This window comes from Ipomoea triloba, chromosome 1 (genome assembly GCF_003576645.1).
Source record: "Ipomoea triloba cultivar NCNSP0323 chromosome 1, ASM357664v1".
Classification (NCBI taxonomy): domain Eukaryota; kingdom Viridiplantae; phylum Streptophyta; class Magnoliopsida; order Solanales; family Convolvulaceae; genus Ipomoea; species Ipomoea triloba.
The window spans coordinates 14,695,633-14,703,852 of record NC_044916.1 but is presented as its reverse complement, the minus strand read 5'-3'; the positions used below and the strand labels follow the sequence as shown (position 1 = coordinate 14,703,852).

General features: G+C 33.8%; 2 long non-coding RNA genes across 2 annotated transcripts; one reads left to right on the top strand and one right to left on the bottom strand.

Moving 5' to 3' along the window:
* The first annotated feature begins 4,669 nt into the window (after positions 1-4,669).
* On the top strand, positions 4,670-6,629 carry LOC116001253. Its single transcript, XR_004094230.1, has 3 exons — positions 4,670-4,858; positions 5,173-6,236; positions 6,317-6,629. It is a non-coding gene; the product is annotated as an uncharacterized LOC116001253 (long non-coding RNA).
* A 274-nt stretch (positions 6,630-6,903) lies between these two features.
* On the bottom strand, positions 6,904-7,834 carry LOC116001417. The gene is made up of 2 exons (XR_004094232.1): positions 7,697-7,834; positions 6,904-7,246 (listed from the first exon to the last, which is right to left on the bottom strand). It is a non-coding gene; the product is annotated as an uncharacterized LOC116001417 (long non-coding RNA).
* Positions 7,835-8,220: the final 386 nt, after the last annotated feature.

Genomic DNA, 8,220 nt, shown 5'->3' with positions numbered 1-8,220 from the left:
TTTTTGAACAAAAATATATTTTCAACCCATATAATTTTCCATAATATTCCCAATATAAATATACCCATATTCATAGAGTTATAAATCACAAGTCAACACCAAAATGAACATATTTTACTATTTATCACATTTTGAACCCAAATACATTTAAAAATAATTTAAGAATACAAATTAGATAAATAGCACGTTTAGGGCAAAATAGTTTTGAACGGACATAGAAACTTACCTCAAAGCTAAGCTCCAAAAGCCAAAAGTTCGATCTAGGCTCAACTCCTAAGTTAAGCACTTCAACGGGGAACCTGTGAATCAATCCAATCTAACACCATTACTATTACTACTATTGATACTTCGATCCTGTCATCATCATGCTTCATAATCTCCAATTATTAGATCATGACTAGCCTTTTAATCACTGTAATCATACCCAATCATCATTAATAAACATCATTGATTTATAATCATTAATTAATTTCAGCATCACCACCACCACATCATACTCCGATCACCATTATCAAGCTTTAATCATCATAATTAGTATAATCCATCATCTTAATTATTAACTACCATTAAGCTTTATTTAACCATTAATCCAACATCATTAGCAACTAATCACACCATCATCATCAACTAGTTACCATTCTCCATTTGCTTTATTTTGAACTCATCACAACACCAACCTTATCATCATTCTAATCATCAATAGATCATTGAATAATCATAACCCATCCTTATCATTCACTAACAAACTTAATAACCATCATTACTTTGACTCTTGAAAATAATGATGGCCATTTTAAGTCTTTTGTCCTTTGTCATTTAATTTTCAAAATTTAATTTGGTTAGCTTTCTCTTAACCCAACCCATTTTCAAAGGTATTTAAGTTCCATACTCAGCCAAACACTTCACGTTTTCTCAACCTTTACAAAAGTAAACCCTTTTTCTCTCAAAGCCTAAATTACCCAAAATCTTCAAAAATTTAAACCTCCATCAGTGGCGAACTCATCATCCTCTAGTGACTCAAACCCTGAGACCCCCACCAACAACCTGTTAGCTCTTGAGAAGCTGAGTGAGAAAGTCAAGAACAACTTGATGCTTGATAGAGACGGCAACTTCAAACACTCGACGGACAAGGCAATTATTGAGAAGTTCATCAGACGTTTCGAATAATGTGGTTTAATGAAGTACTTAATCTACCACTATAAAACAGTTCACCGACTCGATTCCACAAAATTCTTTGTGAACGCAAGGTTAAAGGGTGATGAAATCATATAAAAGGTGGATGGGACAGATGTTGTTAATGTCCACGGAGATATAAGGGTGTTGTTTGATTTTCCAGTTAAGGAAGGAGCCCTACCAGACTGCTCTGGTCACGCTTTCAACCAAGAGGATTTGTGGAAGGAAGTGAATGGTGGTCATGCTTCGGTAGAGTTGAAGTTATCTTTGAAGAAGAAGGTGTTACAACCATAGAATGAAAGGGCTATTGATATATTGAGTCGAATAGTGGAGAACCGAGTAGCTGACACTTATGATGTAACCGCAGAGAAGTTTTCCATGGTGAGTGTAATTTTGAACAACTACAGTGTTGATTGGTCAATGGTCATCTTCAACTTCTTGAGGCAATTCATTGAGAAAGTAGTGGATAAGAAGACTAAGAAGTTAACCTAGATTGTGGGGTTTGGTGTTCTTGTAACTAAACTGCTAAAGTCGAAGGGTGTGAAACTTAGAGATGGGGTGGCAGCACACCACAACGCATGTCTACTCAGGATGAAATCACATGCACTAAAGGGTAACGGTGCAACCCCAACAAAGAAGAAGGCCACTGAAGAGGAAAGTTCCTCAAATTTGCCTTTAGTTGAAGTAGCCAAGAAGGCTAAGAGGAAGTTGGAATGGTGGAAGATAGTTAACCCATGAAAGCTCCCAAAGCCCCCACGGTACCAAAACCGAAGTGTAAGACTATTGAACAGTCAAAGAAGCCTGGACCAAGAATTCAAAGGGCAAGAATGCTGAGAAGTCAAAAGTATAAGGCAGCCGAGGTGTTACCCGTTGAGGTGAACATGTCCAAACAGTTGAGCCTCGAGAGGTTCATAAGTCGCCTACTCGAATAGTTGAACCAACGGCTCAAGAGGAGGTGGAGATAACTATTCGAGGAGCAATAGAAAAAGAAGTGACAACATCCCAAGGAGTAGATATTTCGGTGACTGTTCGAGCTCTACTCGTCCCATAAGAACCTGCATTAGCAGCAGACGTGGAGGGTGAAAACTTAACCAAGATAGCCAAAGAAGTTGGTGGAAATTTTGTTGAGATAACGGAAGATAGTGAAGCTACTCTAGATGGTCCAACAACACAACAAAAGTTAATATTTTTAGGAACATTTGTAATTTAGATTTTGATGATACCAAAAGTTAGAAATTTCAGTCCCTAATTTATTTTATCTTTTAGACTTAGGAACTCCATTCTCAAATTCGATTGATCCGAATGATAACTTGAATGATTACACTTTAGATACCAAGAGATTAGTTTTGAAGGTTGAAGACTAGAAGAGTTTGAGACGAAGAGTAAAAAACTCAAGACCGAAAGGTTGCAAATGCTGAATGGTGGAAGGGTCTACCTTTCAAGTAAAAAGGAGTATTAAGAATGAACGAATGGTAAGGACAACCATATGTAACCAAAAGGCTATAAGGTGTTAAGGTTCAAAATGTTAACTCAAATGGTGAAAGTTAACCACTCGAAAAAAATTGCTCGAGACATTCTCTATGTCAATAGTTAGAAACCTTAAAACACTAGTGCTTTATGGTAAAATGTAACCAAGGAAAAGAAAGTCCTAGGTAAACATCCCAAGAGATTTTCCTTAAAAGCGTAGACATTTTTTGTAGAACAAAAAGATATGTTCAGCACTAAATAAGTGGTCTAACAGTTAAAAGGTTTGACACATAAAGCTACTTTCTGGATTATCAGTTGATCACCACCTGCTAGTCAATAGCCGTTTGAAATAAGTTTCCCTCCGACAGATTTATTCCAAAATGCCTAAAGAAGGTGTTAGTCTATTCTCAAGAGAAAATTACAAGCATTCAAAGCTTTTTAAGCGACATTCAAGTGTGACCAATGAGAGAGACAAAAGAGTAAAAACTAAATCTAGATTTTAGAGACTTGTTGTGACACCCCGATATTTTAAACCATATTATTTTAATAAAATATTCTAAAAATAAAGATTTATTTATTTATTTATTTTTATTCTAAATATTTTTGCATGAATGCTTTCAAAACAAACTATTATGCTCCTAAATCTAAATGAACTATTTTACAACCCATAATTTTATTATCCAAAATCTATCTGAAACGAACCTGTCAAAGTCATTTTTATACATATCAAATTTCCTAAGCCGAAATGGTTTTAAATTCCTAAGCCCAAAATATTTTTCTTGAGCCCAAATATCTAACACATTTCTTTTCTTACCCTAAATTTTAATAATTACATTTTAGCCCTCAAGCCTATATATATATATATATATATATATATATATATATATATATATATATCATGTGCGGCCTATTTTCAGCTATTAGATTAGATCAAGTCATCAAATCAACGTGCAATATATATATATATATATGTTACAAAACACACCATTTTACGTACTAAAATGCACCAGAGGACCGATAAAACACACCACCATTCCACACTATAACCAAATGCACCTATTCACTTTAAATTTATCAGTATACGTGATAAAACATATCATTCTACGTATTAAAATGTACCACATCGTGTCTTATGTCAAATTATAAGCATAGACTATTTACACATATTAGAAAACATGTGCTAAAATATGGACCATTCTACATATTAAAATGCACCATAACGTGTGTTAAAATGCACAATTCCACTTATTGAAAATCCTCATCCCAGATTATAAACATGCACTATTACACGTAGGGTGTATTTGGAAAGCAGGAAAATGACTTCTGGAAAATGAGTCATTTTCCGGAAAACAGTATCATTTCCGGTGTTTGGTTGCATTCTGGAAAACTGTCTTTGTGTGTTTGGTTCATTTTCTAAAAAATAAATTAAATTGTATAATTTTACATTTTAATTATTTTTTAAAAATATAAAATAATAATATTTCTTTTAAAAAGTAACAAATGTGACCATTTTGGCCAAAAAAGTTGTTGAAGCCAAGTCCGAAAAATGACTTCCGGAAAAAAAATCCGGAAGTCATTTTCCGAAAAAATGGCCTCATTTTCCTTGGTCAACGAAAATTGTTTTCCGTTGACTGCATTTTCCATGCACTGCCAAACACCAAAAGCCCAAAAAATAATTTCCAGAAATCATTTTCCAGGCTACCAAACACACCCTTAGAGGAAATACCAATTTTAGTCCCACGAGTATTAGCAAAACGACAATTTTAGTCTACATGTTTAACTCCTACCAAAACTCATCCCACAACTATTGTTTTACTACCAAAGTTCATCACTCTGGTCACCGAAAAAATTAAAACACGCCGGATTTTTAAAATAATAAGGGTATTATTGTCCTTTTGTAATTAAAATCAAAGTATTTTCCAAATTGCCATTAAACCAAATTGTTTGACTTACAAATTCTACCTCCCGTACCCTAATCCTTAATTAACTAGAGAATTTTGTTAATTGCAACCCCATTCTCCGTTAATTGTATGTGAATGTTTACACTCGAAATTCACCAGGAACTACAATTGGAGTAAGGACGAGGATCGAAATCATTGAAGAAGCTGGAGAACGACTTTATTCTACCATTTAAAGGAGCTCGCCAACAACTTCATTCTTCCATTGAAGTTAACCATGGATTCTCCGAGAGAAGAAATTGAGCAATTGACAGAGTATGGTTAGTCTCCTTTATTATATACAAGTTTTTCTTTCACACTGAGTGTTTCGAGTAGAACAATTTGGATTTCGAGTTTGGTTTTGTGTAAAGTATTGGACAGTGTGTTTTTGTTATATTGTGTAAAGTATTATATTCATAATCTATTTTGTTTTATTGTGTTTTCATATACAAGTATTGACCATTCTATAAAGTAATGGGTTTAATGTGCTTTATTGTTTATGTTAAAGTATTCACATTGTGGGGACCAATATGTTGGAAGTACTGTTGTGCATATTATTTTATTGAATGTGGTGAATTTATACTTAATTGTACAGGTGAGGGTATTGAGCAAAACGACAGTGAAAGTGACAGTGAATATGTGGGGGATGAGTATGTTAATGTTACTGATGACTTTGAATTTGATACTCATGTGGATCCCAGTGTTGAATATGTGGGGGTATATGATAAAAAAAAAAGGAAGCAAATACATTGACAGAAGCAGTAAGAAATGGGCATAATCTTAATGATTGTCCAAACTTGTCTGATGATGCGTTAATAAATGAGTCAGATAGTGATGTTTCAATCTCTAAGTGGACTAACTTTAAGGAAACACAGACAAGGAAAATCCTAAATTTACTCTAGGCATGACTTTTGCTAGTAAAAAAGAATTCAAAGAAGCAGTGCTAAATTATGCTTTTAAAAATGGAAAAGAGTTCGAAGTTTGTGAGGAATGATAAAAAAATGTATATTGTAGAGTGTAAACACAATGAGTGTCCATGGAGAATCAACCTTAGAAAAGATCCTATGTGTGAATCATGGAGAATATTAGACATGAGGGATATACATGATGGATGTGCATGGGTTTATAAGAACAAGATGGTAAAATCAAGCATTCTTGCTAGGAGATGGACCAAAGAAGTTCGACATCATTTGGATTGGAAAATGCTGAATTTCAAGGATAAAGTTTGTACCACTGAAAGATTTGATATGAGTGATAGGCAAGCTTGGAGAGCTATGACATAAGCAAAGAAACAGATTCAGGGTGATGAAGAAGAAAATTTCAAGAAGCTATGGGGTTATGTGGCAGAAATCAACAGAACAAATTCCATGTCTACTTGTTGTGTTAAATTGAATGATGTAACATATATGAGTGGACATAGCAGGTTTTTAAGGTTATATATGTGTTGGGAAGCTTGTAAAAAAGGTTTCAAATTCTGTAGGCCAATAATAGGTGTTGATGGTTGTCACCTTGCAGACCTTGCAGACCAAAGAAATTGAGATAACCAATGATGGAGAACATGTGGCTAGAACTTGGATAAAATTGCATTGTAGCAAGTGTAGACAATCTGGGCACAACTCTAGAAGATGTCCTTTAAACACACAGAGCAAGGGAAAACAGGTTTGATACTTGTTCATTTTTTTTTGGTTAATTATCATAATTTTCTCTCATTCACATGTTTTTGTGTCATTTTGTGTTAGATGAAGCCAAGAAAAAAAAGGTTGGGGATCCAGTGCATGTACAGGTGGAATTGGCACCTAATGAAGATGGAGTCCATCCTACTACTTCACAAGAAGTGTACAACATACTTATTGAAGCAGGATATGATCCAACCACTGTGTTTTCCTTGGAAGATCTAGAGTGGAGGTAACATACTTAGCTGTGAATTTTGTTGTTATTGAATCCTTTTTGTAAGCAGTGAAAATAATTATTTTGCTGTAATTTTGGTGTCAGAATACTTATTGAAGTAGGACCATATCTGTTGTTAATTTTGTTGTCAAAATATTTATTAAAGCAAGCCCATATATAGAGTGAATTTTATTAAATTTTTGGTGGTGAATTTTGCAGTCAGTTGGGAGTGTGAATTTTGCTGGTTTCTCATTCTTCCTGCTTTTGTATGTATGTACCGTCAAGACAACTTAGAAAGAATCCTGCTTCTGTATCATTACTGTCAAAAACACTAATATGGTCTCTATTTTCAACACTGGTTGTCTCTGTACAATCTGGACATATCATTACAACAAAAACACAGACCTTGACATTAACAGCTCAACGACAGTTATTTAAATTCACAATTGCTCAAAACAATACATGTTTAATTGGTTAATTGTTCAAACCACTACAATTTTATATAACTTCATAACTGATCTAATACATGTTTGCTTTACAAAGCCAATAGGAACAAGTTGCCTCAAAATCATTACAAAATTTTGTAAAATAAAGAAGAAGAAAAGAATAACAAATTATACATAAAACAATTTTGGAATTCAGCCTAAAGATTTCAGTAGTGGCAACATTTCTTCTACTAGCTTTTAATTGGTCTTGACACTCTTCTTGGAGGCTCTCCTACCACCACTTTTGCCTCTCTTCCGTTTCTGTTCACCATGCCTTCTCAAAGCAGAAAAGCTAACCTGATAATCAAGATTGCCTAACAGTTTAACAAATGATAAACTCTATACATTCAGTTGAAGTTTAAAGAATCCAATACACTATTTGAAATTAACTGGACAATCTAATGTCCCAGTTTAAGAATACTAAGCTCCCAAGATAACTTTTTTAATCATCATTTTATGTAATTAATACACTCTGCCTTGCATTTTTCATACACAAACTACAAAAATAAAAACCTAACTTCACAAAATATTGCAAAAAAAAAAAAAAGGAATTCATCAAAATTATTAATTTCCAAACCAAGCATCAAAATTGAATATCTTCTTCTCAGACCCTGATCCCAGAAATGATTTATTCTCAAAATTTATTCTCAGACCTTGAATCGCGGTGATTGAATCAACAAGCAGTACTCTATCAGCAATGATTGAATTGTGACAAAGATGACAAATATGGTTTCATGAGTATTCTACCTCTGGACAATTAAGAGCTCTGTTCGCTGCTACAGGGTTGAACTCTGTTCTGATGGGCATCTGGATGCTCTCTTCAGAGATACGGTAATGTCTTGGTATGTAGTGAAGTAATGGATGAACAAGGAGAAAACTAATGAGAAAAATATGGGATAGTGTTAAATTGGGGTTGTAGGGTTTTTGATTTGGGTTTTAATTAAACAAAAAATGATGATTAATTACAAAAAGGACAATAATACCCTTATTATTCTAAGAATATGGCGTGTTTTAATTTTTCCGGTGACCGGAGTGATTAACTTCGGTAATAAAACAATAGTTGTGGGATGAGTTTTGGTAGGAATTAAACATGTGGACAAAAATTGTCGTTTTGCTAATACTCATGGGACTAAAATTGGCATTTACTCATTACACTTATTAGAAAACATGTGTTAAAATACACACCATTCAACGTATTAAAATGCACCAGACGACATATTAAAACACACCATTCCATAAAACACTTATTAGAAACACATGTTAAAATACAC